The sequence below is a fragment of the Trichechus manatus genome, unplaced genomic scaffold (assembly GCF_000243295.1).
Source record: "Trichechus manatus latirostris isolate Lorelei unplaced genomic scaffold, TriManLat1.0 scaffold00048, whole genome shotgun sequence".
Lineage (NCBI taxonomy): Eukaryota > Metazoa > Chordata > Mammalia > Sirenia > Trichechidae > Trichechus > Trichechus manatus.
This window is the reverse complement of record NW_004443984.1, coordinates 13,363,274-13,379,867: the sequence shown is the minus strand read 5'-3', so window position 1 is coordinate 13,379,867 and position 16,594 is coordinate 13,363,274. Positions and strand designations below refer to the sequence as shown.

The window sequence follows — 16,594 nt, the reverse complement described above, 5'->3', positions numbered from 1 at the left end:
TAGCCCAAGAGACAGAATGGGCCACATAAACCAGAGACTTCATCAGCCTGAGACCAGAAGAACTAGATGGTGCCCGGCTACCACCAACGAACGTCCCAACAGAGAACACAAGAGAGGGTCCCTGATGGAGCAGTAAAAGGATGGGATACAGAACTCAAATTCTAGTAAGAAGACCAGACTTAATGGTCTGACTGAGACTGGAGGTGCCCCGGAAAGCATGGTTCCTGGACTATCACCCCAGAACTAAAACAATTTGCGAGGCCAACTCTTCAGCCAGGGATTGGACTGGACTGTGGGACATAAAGTGATGCTTGTGAAGAATGTGCCTCTTAGTCAAGTAGATACAAGAGACCAAAGGGGCGGCTTCAGTCCAGAGGTGAGATGGGAAGGCAGAGAGTTAGAAGCTGGCTGAATGTTCATGGGGAATCAGGGGCGGAGGGGAGGAGTGTGCTGTCGCAGAATGGGGTTTGTGGTTGGGGTCTCATAACAATGTATGAAAAAAAAAATTCTGTATGGGAGACTAACTTGAAATGTAAACTTCATTTAATTACAACAATAAAAAAAATAAAATAAAATGTTGAAAAGTAAAGATATCATTTTGAAGACTAAGGTGCACCCTATCCAAGTCACAGTATTTTAAATTGCCTCATATGCATATGAAAGCTGGGCAATGAATACCGTAGACCAAAGAATTCATGCCTTTGAATTATGTTGTTGACAAGGAATACTGCATTTACCATGGACTGCTAGAAGAACAAAAAAAATCCGTCTTGGAAGAAGTACAGTCAGAATGCTCCTTAAAGTGAGGATGGCAAGACTTTGTCTCATGTAATTTGGACATGTTATCAGGATAGATCAGTCCCTGGAGAAGGACCTCATGCTTGGCAAAATACAAGGTCAGCAAAAAAGAGAAGGACCCTCAATGAGATGGACTGACGGTGGCTGCAACAATGGGCTCAAATATAGCGATAATTGGGAGGACAGTGCAAGACTGCAAAGTATTTTGTTCTGTTGTACATAGGGTCGCTAGAGTCACAATCAACTCCATAGCATCTAACTACAACAATAACGACTGCCATATTCAAAAAGTTAGTAAGAAAAATGCAGCAACCATATTTGCAACAAGAATCTAAGAAGCCAATATGTATATAAAACTTCAATATCTTAACAACAAAAATTCAATCCAATCATAAAATGGCCAAAACACTTCAACAGATACTTCACCAAAGAGGACATTCAAATGACCACCAAACACACGAAAAGATGCTCAGCATCAATAGTCATCAGAGAGATGCAACTGAAAACTACAATGAGATACCATTTCACTCCCACTAGGATGTCTAGAATAATTAATTAATTGATAGTTAGATAGATAGATGGATAAAACAGAAAATAACAAATGTTGGCTAGGATGTAGGAAAATTGGAACCCTTGTCTGTTGCTGGTGGGAAGGCAAAATGGTACAGCCGTTATAGAAAACAGCATGCCTCAAAAAACTAAAGATAGTACTACCATATGACCCAGAAATTCCACTCCTAGGTATATACTCAAAAGACTTTAAAGCGGAGGCTCAAAAAGAGACTTGCACACCAATGTTCACTGCAGCTGTATTCACAATAGCCAAAAGGTAGAAACACCCTAAATGCCAATGAACAGATGAATGGATAAACGAAATGTGGTATACACATACAATGGAATACTACTCAGCCAGTAGGAGAAATGAAGTCTTGATACATGCTACAGTATTGATGGAGCTTGAAGACGTTATGCTGAGCGAAACAGGCCAATCACAAAAGGACAAAAATTGTACGACCTCATTTATATAAAATGACAAGAAAAGGCAAATGTACACGGGCCAAAGTTTATTAGTGGTTACTATGGGTGGGAGGGAAGCAGAAAGGGGGGTTAACAGTCATGGAAAAATTGAATTGATTAAGGGTATGTTTGCACAGCCAATTATACTATTGCTGTCAATAAGTTGTACACCTGTAAAAAGTTGAATTGGCAAAAGTTGTGTGACAGATGTATTTACAACAACGACAAACAAAAAAAAAGAGTAGCTGCTAAGGCTGCTTATGTACAAACACCTCATGGGATTTGATTTCTTAGTTTGGAGGTTTAGGGTTATGGTTTCATGAGACATTACAGTTAAGCGGCCAAGTAACATGTTTAGTGCTTCTGTTCTACCTCCTGTGCATACCTTAAAATCTTGCAAATGGCCATCCAAGGTACAGATGGTCTCATTTCACCTGGAGCAACAGAGGAAGAAGGAGAGTCAGGAATAGAAGGAGGGTAAGGAATATGTGGCTAACTACTTCCATGACCAACTGCTTCCTTTACCATTAGAACAAAAGAACTGGATGGTGTCCCGGTACCATTACCAAACACTTTGATCAAAGTTTCCATAGATCATGGGTGGAAAGGAGGAGTGTGCTGTCAAAGCATAGGGAGTGCAATTAGGGTCACCTAACAATGTATGTATAAATTTTTGTATGAGAGACTAACTTGAATTGTAAACTTTCACTTAAACTGCAACAATAAAAGAAAAGAAATTACATTTTACATCACAAACTAGTCCCCGCCCCCCCAACACATTACACACACAAAGATACTTAACTGGAAATAAGTTTCTCAAATGGAGTCACTGAACGGTGCAAATAGTTGGGCGCTCAACTACTAGCCAGAAGGTAGGCGGTTCAAACCCAAGCTGCCTTGGAAGCCAGGCCTGGCAATCTTTTCTGAAAGGCCTGAAAACCCTATGGAGCAGTTCTACTCTGCACACATGGGGTCGCTGAGTTGGAATTGACTCAATGGCAACTAACACACACACAAACACAAATTTCTAAAAATAACACACTGAGATACACTCTTATTTCCTATTCTGTGTAACACTTTAAGAACTTGTTGGAGTGCCATTAAACTGTCTTCATTCTTACTAATGGGTTGCAAGCTACAAGTTCAAAAGCAATGCTCTAGAATACACATCTAAGTATCAAAATAAAATAAATAAAAAGAATACATATCTAGGAGTGAAATTACTGGTTTGTAAGGTATAGGCATGTACACCTTTACTAGGTAATGTCAAACTCTCTTCCAAAGTGATTGCTCCAATTCATACTCCCTCTGCAGTATATGAGAGTTCATAATGCTCCACACCTTTCCCATTCATTATGCAGTATTGTCAGATTTTTCATTTGCTGTTAATCTGGCAAGTGGGAAATAATACTTCACTAGGGTTTAAATCTGCATTTCCCCAATTACTAACAAGATTTGAAATCTTCACGTTTACATGTCATTTTGATTTTTCTGTGAAATACCTATTTATTTTTTGCCTTTTTATATACTGTTTTTTCCTACTAATTTATCAGAATTCTTCATAAATGTTCTCAGTTGTTATGTGTTAAAATAATCTGTGTTACAGCTTACAGCTTGTCTTTTTTCCCTCTTTTTGGTGTCTTTTAATAAACAAAAGGTCTTAGTAGCTGATTTTATGAACCTATTTATGATTTTGACTTTTTATGCCTTGTCTAGGAAATACTTTCCTACTTGAAGTCACAAAACATTCTCCTAAAAAATTTTGCATTCTAACTTTCAAATTTAGTTCAACTGATTTGAGGCATGATAAGAGAAAGAGATCAACTGTAATTCTGTCCACACAGTAACAACGAAATGCCCATGGTCAAGTTATTAAACAACCCAGCTGTCTTAGTTATCTAGTGCTGCTATAAGAGAAATACAAGTTGATGGCTTCAACAGAGAAATTTATTCTCTCACAGTCTAGTAGGCTATAAATCCGAATTCAGTGCGTCAGCTCTAGGGGAAGTATTTCTCTCTCTGTTGGCTCTGGAGGAAGGCCCTCGTCATCAGTCTTCCCCTGGTCTCGGAGCTTCTCCACACAGGAACCCTGGGTCCAAAGGACACGTGCACTCTGCTCCTGGTGCTGCCTTCTTTGTGGTATGAGGTCTCCCTGTCTCTCTGCTCCCTTCTCTCTTTTACATCTCAAAAGAAATTTACTTAAGGCGCAACCTAATCTTGTAGATTGAGTCCTGCCTCATCAACATAACTGTCATTAATCCTATCTCATTAACATCATAGATAGGATTTACAACACATAGGAAAATGACATCAGATGACAAAACGGTGAACAATCATATAATACTGGGAATCATGGCCTAGCCAAGTCGACATATATTTTGGGGGGACACAATTCAATCCACAACATCATCCTTTCCCAAGTATCTGCCATGCCTACTCTGTCATATGTCAAATTTCCATTTAGCATGGTTTTGTTTCTGAGCTCTCTATTACAAGGATTCTCAACTATCTGTGGTGACAGACCAGTTTTCCATTTTTTAAAAAAAAACCTTGCTGGAACATCGGCCTTCCCCATTTGTTTGCCACTGAGTTCATTACTGTCTCCAACAAAGCACCAGAGCATGGAGTTTTTTCATACTCTGCTCCATATCAAGTCAGCTCCCTCTGACTGCAATGCATTTCAAATCCTGGCAGAACAACCATGCTGATAGAGCGGACAGTTGTAGGGGAATGAGGGGATGGGAGCAGTCCCACGCTAAAATGCCAGAGATACGCACTGAATCCTAGGTTCGGCATTCGTCTTGAGCATGCCTTTGGTCAATTTCCAGAGTCCTGAAATGGTTGTTTTGACATTTCTGTACAGTTTTATAGTTGCTTTGGTGGAAAGGATTTGCCTAGCCCTTCAGATCACTATTCTGAAGTCCACTGTTACTATGTTTGCTTCAAATAGTCAATATTTTAAAGAAATTAAGAAATGAAAAAACAAGTCCTTCCTAGTTAGCACTTTCTGTGCTCTTTATTCTTTCGTATAGATCCAAGTTCCCATCTGGTATTTATTTTTGCTTGAAGAACTGTCTTTAACATTTCTCATAGTGCTGGTATGCCGGCAACAAATACTCTCAACTTTTGATCATCTAAAAGTTTTGACTTAGCCTTCGGTTTTGAAAGATATTTTTGCTAGGTATACAATCTAGATTACCTTTTTTTTTTTTCTTTCAATGCTTTAAAGATGTCATCTACTGACTTATGGTTTATATAGCTTCTGATGAAAAGTCTTGGGGACATTCTTATCTTTATTCTCTGTATCTTACATGCCATTTTTCTCTGGCTGCTTTAAGATTTTCTCTGTATTGGTTTTCAAAAATCTGATTATGTGCTTTACCGTGTTTTCATTGTGTTTATCCTGCTTGGGGTTTGTCAGCTTCTTGGACATGTGGGTATGTAATTTCCATCAAATTTGGAAAATTTTCAGCCATTACGTCTTGAAAATATATTTTGAATATATTTTGTCTACAAATACTGTTTCGTTTCTATTTCTTCTTGAGTTAATTTGGATAAGTTGCATTTTTCTAGGAACTTATAAATCACCTAAGAGAAAATACATCTGCCAAAATCAACTACAGCTTTCATTACCCATATAATTTAAACTTAGACTACTGACAAAAAACATGGAGACGAGTTACAAAGATGTCATCTAAGTACACTCACGTGTTGCTTAACATCCATAACACATTTTGTGAAATAGGACATTATGTGATTTGGACATTGTGTGAACACCATATTATAGACAGGCAGTCCCTGGGTTACGAACATCTGACTTAACATACAACCCGTAGTTACGAACCAACCCCCGTGAAGCCTATTATATTAAAAATTCGAGGTATATACAATGGTCCATAATAACAAATGAATGCTACTTTGCAACGTGCATCAAAATATTATTATTATTACTGTATTATTATGTTAAAGACATTTTAGTGTATCTGGACGTGTTTCTTTAATATTTTTTATGTATAGAAAGGTACACTATATATTAACACAAATATTTGACTCACTGACATTAGATATGTCTGCTACCTCCCATTCTCCAGTTGGGATTTCTGAACTCTACTAAAACCTTACGGGACCACGGACGTATATGCAGTCAGACGCTGCCCGAACGGACATTATGTGGCGCTTGGCTGTAATGGGTAAATGTCCTTAAACAAGGTACATACGCAATGAAAACTTTCAATTAAAGGAACTATAACCCATTTAAGGAGCCCTGCTGACACAGTGGTTGACAGCTTGGCTGCTAACCAAAAGGTCGGCAGTTCAAATCCACCACCTGCTCCTTGGAAACTCTATGGGGCAGTTCTACTCTGTCCTATAGGGTCGCTATGAGTTGGAATCGACTTCGTGTTGGTTTGGTTCGGTTAAGCCATTTAAACTGCTCTAATCTCCAATACATGTCACCAGGAAGCCTGTTTACTTGTGCAGCCCTCGTCTCTCTATGACCCATTTATAAACTTCATTTCAACTTACTTTTTTTCCCACTAGACTACACACTACTTGGAAGTACAGTTAGTCACATGCACCTGTGTACATCTGGCACATTAGTAGGTACCTTATCAATACTTGTTAAATGCATGAAGATCACACAGTCCCTTACTGACAGAGGTTAATATAACTGACTTAATTCTGGTTGCCAAGCGTACTTCTGAGGTGTTCTTTAGTGTTGGAGGACTCTTATTGGACCATACTTTCAAAGTGGCTCTCCTTGTGACCAAAAGTACAAAGCCATCTGTAAGACAGCTTGCATGACTTGGCAGCCGAACATAAAATAGCTTTCCCTTCACTGATGAAGTTACTGAAATAAAAATAAATCTTGAACTCCTTGCTAACCAAATGAGTCGACCATCTAGGTTTTTTTAAAAAAAGAACAATGGGGAAAACACACAAAAATGCACAAACGGGGAAAATGCCATATTCTATACTATTCTATGTCAGATTATGAACATCATTTAATTATAGAGTCTATGATTCTTTGAAGACAACTATTTCTTTAAGGAAATATGTATGTTGCCAGGGGCCCAGCTGGGAAGAAAACTTTTAATAGTGATAAGTCCCACAGGAAAAACACCAAAGGGAGGTGCGGTGCAGTGAACTACCTAATATGGCCCTTCTAACCATAGTCTTTGTAACTCCCACCAAATGACTGGATTTAAAAAAAAAAACCTGCTGCCATCGAGTAGATTCTGCCTCATAGCAACCCTACAGAACAGGGTAGAACTGCTCTATAGGGTTTCCAAGGAGCAGCTGGTAGATTTGAACTGCCAATCTTTTGGTTAGCGGACGAGCTCTTAACCACTATGCCACCAGGGCTCCAATGACTGGATGCGACTACGCAATGAGGTGCTTGTGGCCCACCAAGGGGATTAGACAGCTTACTAATAACGCAAATAAGGTGCATGGCACCCTTGCGGAGATGAGGACATGCAAATAAGGTACATGGAACCCTAACAAGGTTATTAGTCAGTTTTGCCATCCTGCTAGGCTTTAAAGAGAGCCAATCCCAAAGCAAAGGCAGGGGAGTCTCATGGTCACCAAGGAAGAAGAGCCAGGGATGGGTGGAATACGTCCTCTGGGCCCGGGATTCCTGCGCTGAGAACCTCCTAGACCAAGGAGACAGAGACAGAGACAGAGAGCTGTAACACCAGAGACAGTGAGAAGCAGTGACAGAGAAAATGCAGCAGCAGAACCAAGACTGGCAGGACAGACCAGCAGGAGATGGTGCAGTGGGCTTCCTGGCCTACAGAGTAAGAAAGCTGAGTGCCTTCGGGCAGGAGGCTTGCTGGGAGTGGGGTACCTCCGGGCACTTGGTGGAGCTAAGAGAGCTCTGTAACACTTGCCCAAGCAGGGCAGAGGCCAGGGGGCCAGAGAGAGGAGTGCCTGCAGGTATGGCCGAGAAGAGGCTGTCCTGATTGAAGAACTGTATCCTGAGGGTTCCCGAACCTGAATTGTAACCTGTTACTTTCCTAATAAACCCCATAATTGTGAGTATTGTCTGTGAGTTCTGTGTGGCCATTGCAACAAATTATTGAAGCCACCAGAAAAGCGGAGAGTGCAGTAGGAGGGATAGTTGGTGTCAGAATTGGTAAAAAGGTTGGAGGGTGGAGGCATGTCTGACCTCTGCCTCATAGGAATTAGCCTTGGGCTGCTGATCTTGATTCTCCTTTCTCCTTGCGAAGTTAGAGGAGGTCAGACACTTCTGCTGCCACATCATTTTTACAGGAGGACAAGAGGAGAAACAGAAAGATTAGAATCATAGCACTTTAGAGTTACAAGTAGAATGAACCTACAGTCATTTTGCCCAAAACTATTCTTTTTTTAAGCATTTTAAAATTCATGTCAAACTCACATGCTGAAAGTGAACAAATCTTACGGGTAGAGCTGGATAAATTGCAAAGTAAACACATCCACGATGGGAAAATTTTAAATAATCAAAATAATAAACAGCCATATCCAAATCACTTAGCTTAAACTTACAGTTGCCATGGTGAGAAATCCCAAGGTTTTGTATAAAACTGTCAAAAGTCAAGACTGAAAACTATCCCAATACACATTTGTCAAAACCCATCAAACTTTACAACACAAAGAGTAAATCTTAATGTATACAAATTTAAAAAAATCAGGGATCTGGGTAATCCCAAGAAGAAATGCAGACTCTGACAATAGAGTCTAACTATATTACAAATGTATGACAAAACTACAGTGAAAGGGGTGGAGAGAAAGGGGCTAACCTAAATAACTCTGAAAACGAATGGGATCTGTAAAACTAAAGGCAAAACGAACTGCATATAAACACTATATTCTAATCCGCTAGTTGTTTCCCACAGGAGTACAGGTTAACAATTCTGATACTGCTATACATGCTAAAATTGAGAGGTGCCTCCGAAGACAGGCCTGGCGATCTGCTTCTGAAAGGTCACAGCCTTGAAAACCCTATGGAGCAGTTCTGCTCTGCACACAGAGGGTTACCATAGGTCAGAACTCTAACAACAACATGCTTTGGTAGCTATTGCCTGATAATTTTATTCATTTTATCAAAACATTCATACTATTGATAGGAAGAATTAAACCAAATAAACGATATTTTCCAAAGTCCAGGCTAACTTTATTTGCTTATTGTCTAACTTGGCAGATGGTGGGAGTCAGGTTTCTCACTTCTGGCATAGGAGCATACAGATAAGCAAGGGGAGGAGGCTGGAATCACGCATATGGTAAAGGATTAGCAATAGAAATAGCAGTATAAACTCATGTGTAGCTGACTATGATACAGATGGTTACATAGAGAAATATTTATAGATATGTGTATATACATCTGTTAGTATACAGGCATATATTTCCTTGCTCTGTCAGCTGAAAGGGCCTAGAAGAAAAACTATACCCCAGCAGCAATGCAAGTACATCTAGCACTCAGATCTTGTTTTCTAATACCATTCTCCAATAAAAGGAACCAGGGCTGCTTAGTGAAATGGCTGATTCTAGGAGTGGGGCAGGAAATATATAAGATGAGCCTGCAGCATTTAGAAGAGCCAGAAAGCAAGGATGCTCAAAATAAAGCTACATTGATAGGATTACGTCAAAGGAGCCAAATGGAAGCGTTCCCAATTGTCAAAGCTGAAAACAAGCACAAAATAAAGTACTACTGGATTATAACCTGAAGTACAAAAAAAAAAATCCACGAACCCATACTGATATAAATAAATGATTGAACAAAACTTAAAATGGAGAAGCGATAAATCTTTGCAGATTTCCAAATAACTCCTGCAGATCCTCTCCTCTCCAGTAGGTGGGGCTTAATTTCCCCACCTCACTAACTTGTATCCACGCAGATAAAGTTCTGATTATTAGCATACAATGTAGCTAGAGATGAGGCTAGTTTGACAATGGATAGAAAATAATTTCAACCCGAGGGCTGTTGGATAACATCCATTCCTCATACCTTGGGTAAATAAAACTTTTGTGTATATCTATGCCAGGAAATTCATAATGGGGAAACGAAGGTTAAAAACAAAAGAAAAAAATGAAACCAACAGGCACTTTCCAGAAAAAGACATCACCAAGGCATCTGTCATGGATTGTGTTCCCCAAAAATATGTGTCAACTTGGTTAGGCCATGATTCCCAGTATTGTGTGGTTGTCCTTCATTTTGTGATTATAATTTTATGTCAAAGAGGATCAGGGTGGGATTGTAACACCATTACTCACAACACATTCCTGATCCAAGGTAAAGGGAATTTCCCTGGGGTGAGGCCTGTATGCCTTTTATCTTATGAGAGATAAAAGGAAAGGGAAGGGAGCAGAGAGGGGAGACTTCATACCACCAAGAAAGAAGCACCTGGAACAGCGCGCAGTGTGTCCTTTGGACCCGGGGTTTCTGCGCAGAGAAGCTCCTAGTTCAGGGGAAGACTGATGACAAAGACCTTCTTCCAGAGCCGACAGAGAGAGAAAGCCTTCCCCGGGAGCTGACGCCTGAATTTGGACTCCTAGTCTACTAGACTGAGAAAATAAATTTCTCTTTATTAAAGGCATCCACTTGTATTTCTGATATAGCAGCACTAGATAACTAAGACAGCATCCAAGACCTCGTTTCCAACTGTCATATGATTTCCAAGTTGTGTTTGCCCCACAAGTATTCCCATTCCGGTGCTTCTGCACATCCAGAACTAAACTCTGTCAGTATGGTTAGCAGATTTAATGATAAAATAAGTAAATCACAAAACCCATGTTTACAAACTGTTCTTCCCTTTAGCTGAAGAGAACTATGAATATTTATTAATATGTATTCCGCATCTGTGCAAATAAAAAATCAAAATAGGGATGGTAAAAGAGCTGTATGACAGAAGCACATCAATATTAAGGAGGTATGGCCTCAATTAACCCCCAGGAGAGGACTCTGTGAAACTAGTTTTGATCATATCATTCACCAAACCCTTAAGATCTTTTATTCATTTCTTCCTTTGGGAATTCTCTTGAAATGATAAAAACATAAAATACTGATGAAGAACTCTTATTACCCTCCTTCCAAAACATCTCATAAAGACAATGTAAACATAAGTACATAGGGAGTGTCAGGGATTGAACTGTGTCCCCCCAAAACATCTAACAACTTGGCTAGTCCATGATTCCCAGTATTGTGTATTTGTCCACCATTTTGTCATCTGATGTGATTTTCCTACGTGTTGTAAATTCTATCTCTATAATGTTAATGAGATGTGATTATCAGCAGTTATATTGATGAGGCAAGACTCAATCTACAAGATTAGATTGTGTCTTAAGCCAATCTACTTTGAGAAATAAAAAACAAAAGCGAGCAGAGAGAAGGGGGACCTCAGACCACCAAGACACAAGAGCCAGGAGAATAACAGAGCGTCCTTTGGACTAGGAGTTCCCTGCGTAATAGAGCGTCCTTTGGACTAGGAGTTCCCTGCGCTGAGAAGCTCTTTGACCGGGGAAGACTGATGACAAGGATCTTCCCCCAGAGCTGACAGACAGAGAAAGGCTTCCCCTGGAGCTGACACCCTGAATTTGAACTTGTAGCCTACTAGACTGTGAGAGAATAAATTTCTCTGTTGAAGCCATCCACTTGTGGTATTTCTCTTATAGGAGCACTAGATAACCGTAAGCTACGATGGCTTTATAGCTTAATAAACTAGCATTTTAAAGGGGCTTAGAAAAAGTATACAGTATCTGTTTACTGGTTATATCTCAATATCTTTAATATTTAGTGACTTCTGATACAGCATATTCTTTTCTTTGAAAAGATCGATCAACTTAGTGATCTTCTTTTAATTCCCTCAAAAAATTATTAATAAATTGATTGATTCTGGGACAACAAACAGATATGGGGAAGGGGAGTGTAGGGTTAAATGTGTATGTAAAAAAAAATTTTTGAAATGGCGTATCTTTGGCTATGTGTAATCTCTTCTAAAAAAAAAAAAAAAAAAAAAACTTGGAATTTAAGAGTCTTCAATAAAGATTTTAGACCATACCTGAATCACAGGATAGAAGAGGTGATGAAATGACTCTGGGGTAGGGGCTGGCCAGGCCAGAAAGACCCATCATGTAAATACCTCAGGATCACCTTGTGGTATCAACTGACCTCAGAGACAGGGGCTGGAGTTTGCATTATGTAATGTCGTCGTTGTTAGGTGCCCTTGAGTCAGTTCTGACTCATACCAACCCTATCTATGTGTAACAGAACTAATCATTGCCCAGTTCTGTGCCATCCTCATAATCTTTGCTGTCTGAGCCCATTGTCGCAGCCATTGTGTCAATTCCATTTAGTTGAGGGTATTCCTCTTTTTCGCTGACCCTGTACTTTACTAAATGAGACTCCCAGTAAAAGCTCTGGACACAGAAGCTCCATGGGCTTCCTGGTTGGTAAAAGACATCCATGCATGTGGTAGAGCAGCACATCTGTTTTTGGAACATGGAACCCTTCCAGACTTCACCTATGCATTTCTTCATTTGTATCCTTTTTTCCGACAATAAGGCTGTAACAATAAGTATAGCATTTTCCATGTGCTCTATGGGTCGTTCCAGTGAATTACTGAACCCAAAGGAGTAGTGGGAGCCAGCTTGCGGCTGGCAACCTGAAGAGGTAGAAGGAAACTGAATTTGTAGCAAGCAAATCAGAAGTTAGAGTACCATGTGGGCTGGTGTCTGCCTATTTGGCAGTCCAAAGGACAGTGTTCTTTTAACTTGCAAGATCTGACCAAGCTCTGGGTGGCAAAGGTCACAGAAAGAAGTGCTCCACGGGCAGCTGGTCTGAAGGACAGTGTCCTTTTAATTTGCGAGCTCTGACCAAGCTCCAGATGCCTACTGTCAGCGAAAGCAGTGCCTCATAGGGGGCTGGTGTCAGAAAGGAACAGAGACTTAAAAAGTGGGGATTTGAATTTATGCTTGATTATCATCATCATAGGGGGATACAAGTGAAATCAAAATATCACTTCCCCTTTGCCATCTCCAGTATATTTAACCACACATACTCAGAGCTTACACTTCAAAATAATACTGCATTTATAGGTTAAAATTTTAAAACTCCAATACAGCAGGAAGACAGATTGCTGTTATTACTATTACAATTTTTATTATTGAAAAAAGGCAGATCAAATATATCTATTTCACTCCAAAAAAAAAAAAAAGAACAAATGTTTATCAAACAGGTGAAAGATTTAGTGGACAAAATCTTGACATAATGAAACCTAGACAGTAAGCAGATAGTTATCCTCCTAGACAGTGGAAAACATAGCTTATTTGGTTTAATTTTTTCTATCAACAGTGTGAATGTTTTTGATAAAATGAATAAAATTATCAGGCAACAGCTATCAAAGCATGCTAGGGGTTTAAGAATAAGATTAATGGCTTTTCTCAACAGATTTTAATTCAGCCATTTTCTTATCTCTGGTCTTTGCTCTTGCTGGCAACCCCTCTTCCTGGAATATCCTTCTCCCATTTGCCAGTATGGCAAATTCATACTCATTATTTAGGAGTTACCTCTTCTGTGAGGTTCTCCCATACCCTCCAGCCAATGAAGTACCCCCTCTAAGCATCTCTTCATTTTACGTAGTATCTTCATTATCTTAGAGTTGAATAAATATTTGTTAAGTGAGGTGGCCTACAAGACTTAAGCAACATTAGGTAAGTAATACAGGAGTTAATCTCCACCTCACAAGTTATAATTCTGCTCATTAGTCACTTGCCTAATTAAAACCTACATTTCACTTCTCATTACTATGGTTTCCAAAAAAGTCCAGACAAAGGCAACAGCATAAAGGCAATCAAGATACAACATGCACAGCCAGAATTTTACTTTCAAACAGGCAGTATGCCTAAAGATATGATGTCCAGGACATGAAAAATGCCAATGTCATCAGCTCTTTTATGTGTTGTATCATACTGTACGTCAGATGGGAGTGTGTGATGACTGAAAATCTTTAACAGCCTACTTCAAATTAGAGAGTCAGCATAAAAAAGCTAGAAAAGCTAATTTCCACAGTCCTTGGGTGGAGCAAATGGTTAATGTGCTTGACTGCTAACCTCAAGGTTGGAGGCTGAAGTTTACCCAGAGGCACCTTAGAAGAAAGGCCTGGTGAACTACCTTGGGAAAAATCAGTCATTGAGAAGGCAGGGCCAAGATGGTGGAGTAGTCAGATGCTTCCGGTGGACTCTCTTACAACAAAGACCCAAAAAAACAAGTGAATTGATTATATATAGCAATCTGGGAGCCCCAAACATAAAAGGTAGAGTTGAGGAAGCGGACTGAGTAGCAGAGAGAGACAGAGACGGTTCAGAAGCAGCGAAGAGTTGCCAGACCTGACCCAGTGAGAGCCTGAGCCCTTCAGGCCTGATCAGCTCATGGGTGAGCGGTGAGGCAGGCAAGCAGTGGTGCTCGGCAGGCATGTTTTCCCCACCTGGACAGAACCAGCGCCAGAGAGTCTACTCGGCCACCCAGAAGAACCAGTGAGAAGCAGCCCTCCATTGGTGAAAGATAACTACCTGCGAATGGCCTACCACACGGATCAAAAACACCGCCTTAGGGAAAAACCTCTCTCCCATTTACCTCCCCGCTCCCTGCTCAGCACTGGGTCCCAGACCGGCTTCACCAACTGCTCAGTCCCCTGGGCCAGAAGTAACATCCATCACACATCCAGAGCCATTCTTCCTGCCTTGGAGAATGAACAAAATAACAAACAGAGGGAAAAAATAAACTGCCGGCTCCCGTAAGCCAGGAACCCAGGGTAGGCACAGCTCTTTTGCCTAGGCACAGGCATAAGAGATCCACGGACTTTGAGTGCCTTTCCCCCTGCATAGACTTGTGTGGGCCCATCTCAACAGCATAGGTCCTCATTATTGCAGTACAACACGGTATATACCCGAAGTCTAACCTCAACTGTTTCAGCTGTGAAGTGGCAGGTTCTTGACATTTGACACGGCTCTGCCCATTAAGCTGGGTCTTTACCTACCCACATCAGGGGCCTAAGGACTGGTGGCTCCACCCACGCCACCTAGCCACCTGCGATAGGGGCCCATGAATAAGAGGTGCCCCCCAGTCCTTACAGGCAACAGCACGGGGTACTCACAGTCCAGTTGCAAAACCCACCCACCTACACACTCTAGGGAACAGGGACACGCCTTCCTCCTGGACACCTGAGGGCGGCCGTCAGCCCACTGCCTTGCTCAGAGTGTGTCCCCCTGCTACAGTCAGATGCATGTGCCTATACCAATCACACACACCTGTCTAGGACTGTAAGTGAGAGCCTATACCACACACTTGGTGGCCATCAACCTGGGCAACTGAGCTGAATCCATACAGGAAGAGTGGGCAGACACCTGAGCTCACATACCTAGTAACAGATCTAACCACCTGGTGACAGGACATTAGAAGGTGCCAATAATCAAACTAGCTCATACAAGCAGCCTATTTGGGCATATCAAAACAAGAAGCCAGGACACAGTAAGTAAACATAAAATAAATATAATAACTTATTGATGGCTCAGAGACAACAGTCAATATCAAATGACATAAAGAGGCAATCCATGATGGCTTCCGCAAGCTCCCAAAATAAAGATTCTAGAAATTTTCCAGAGGAGGAAAATTTCTTGGAATTACTGGAGGCTGAATAAAGAAGATTAATATACAGAACTCTTCAACAAATCAGAAAGGAAATTAAGCAAACCGCAGAACACGCAATAGAAGAAATTAAAAAGATTAGAGAAGAGCATAATGACAAATTTAACAGGCTGCAAGAATCCATACAGAGACAGAAATCAGAAATCCAGAAGATTAACAATAAAACTTCAGAATTCAACAACTCAATAGAAAGTCACAGGAGCAGAACTGAGACAATGGAAGTCAGAATTGGTGAGACTGAAGATAAAGCACTTGACACCAACTTATTTGAGGAAAAATCAGATAGAAGGATTTAAAAAAATGAAGAAAACTAAGAACTATGTGGGACTCTATCAAGAGGAATAACCTACAAGTGATTCAAGTACCAGAACGGGGGGGATAACAGACAATACAGAGAGAATTGTTGAAGATTTGTTGGCAGAAAACTTCCCTGATATCGGGAAAGATGAGAAGATATCAATCCAAGATGCTCATTAAACTCCACATACGGTAGATCCCAAAAGAAAGTCACCAAGACATATTATAATCAAACTTGCCAAAACCAAAGATAAAGAGAGAATTTAAGAGTGGCTAGGGATAAACAAAAAGTCATCTACAAAGGAGAGTCAATAAGAATAAGCTCGGACTACTCAGCAGAAACCATGCAGGCAAGAAGGCAATGGGATGACATATATAAAGCCTTGAAGGAAAAAAATTGCCTGCCAAGAATTATATGTCCAGCAAAACTGTCTCTCAAACATGATGGTGAAATTAGGGTATTTCCAGATAAACAGAAGTTTAGGGAATTTGCAAAAACCAAACCAAAATCATAAGAAATACTAAAGGGAGTCCTCCGGTTAGAAAATCAGATAACAACCCAAGACTAGAACACAGGACAAAGCAACCAGATATCAACCCAGATAGGGAAGTCACAAAAATAAATCAAAGCGAAAACACTGAAAATAGGGAAACAGATGTCAATATGTAAAAGTTGACAACATTAAAACAAAAAAGAGAGACTTAAAAAACGTAGACATAAATTTTTCATATGGAGAGGAAGTCAAGGCAATATAAAGAAATAAAAGACTGGTATAAACTTAGAAAAATAGGGGTAAATAT

General features: G+C 40.3%; 1 protein-coding gene across 1 annotated transcript in view; it reads right to left on the bottom strand.

Moving 5' to 3' along the window:
* Positions 1 to 16,594, bottom strand: part of FBXO42 (F-box protein 42) — a 114,373-nt gene that overhangs the window by 66,881 nt on the left and 30,898 nt on the right. The gene's annotated exons all lie outside the window — the stretch shown is intronic.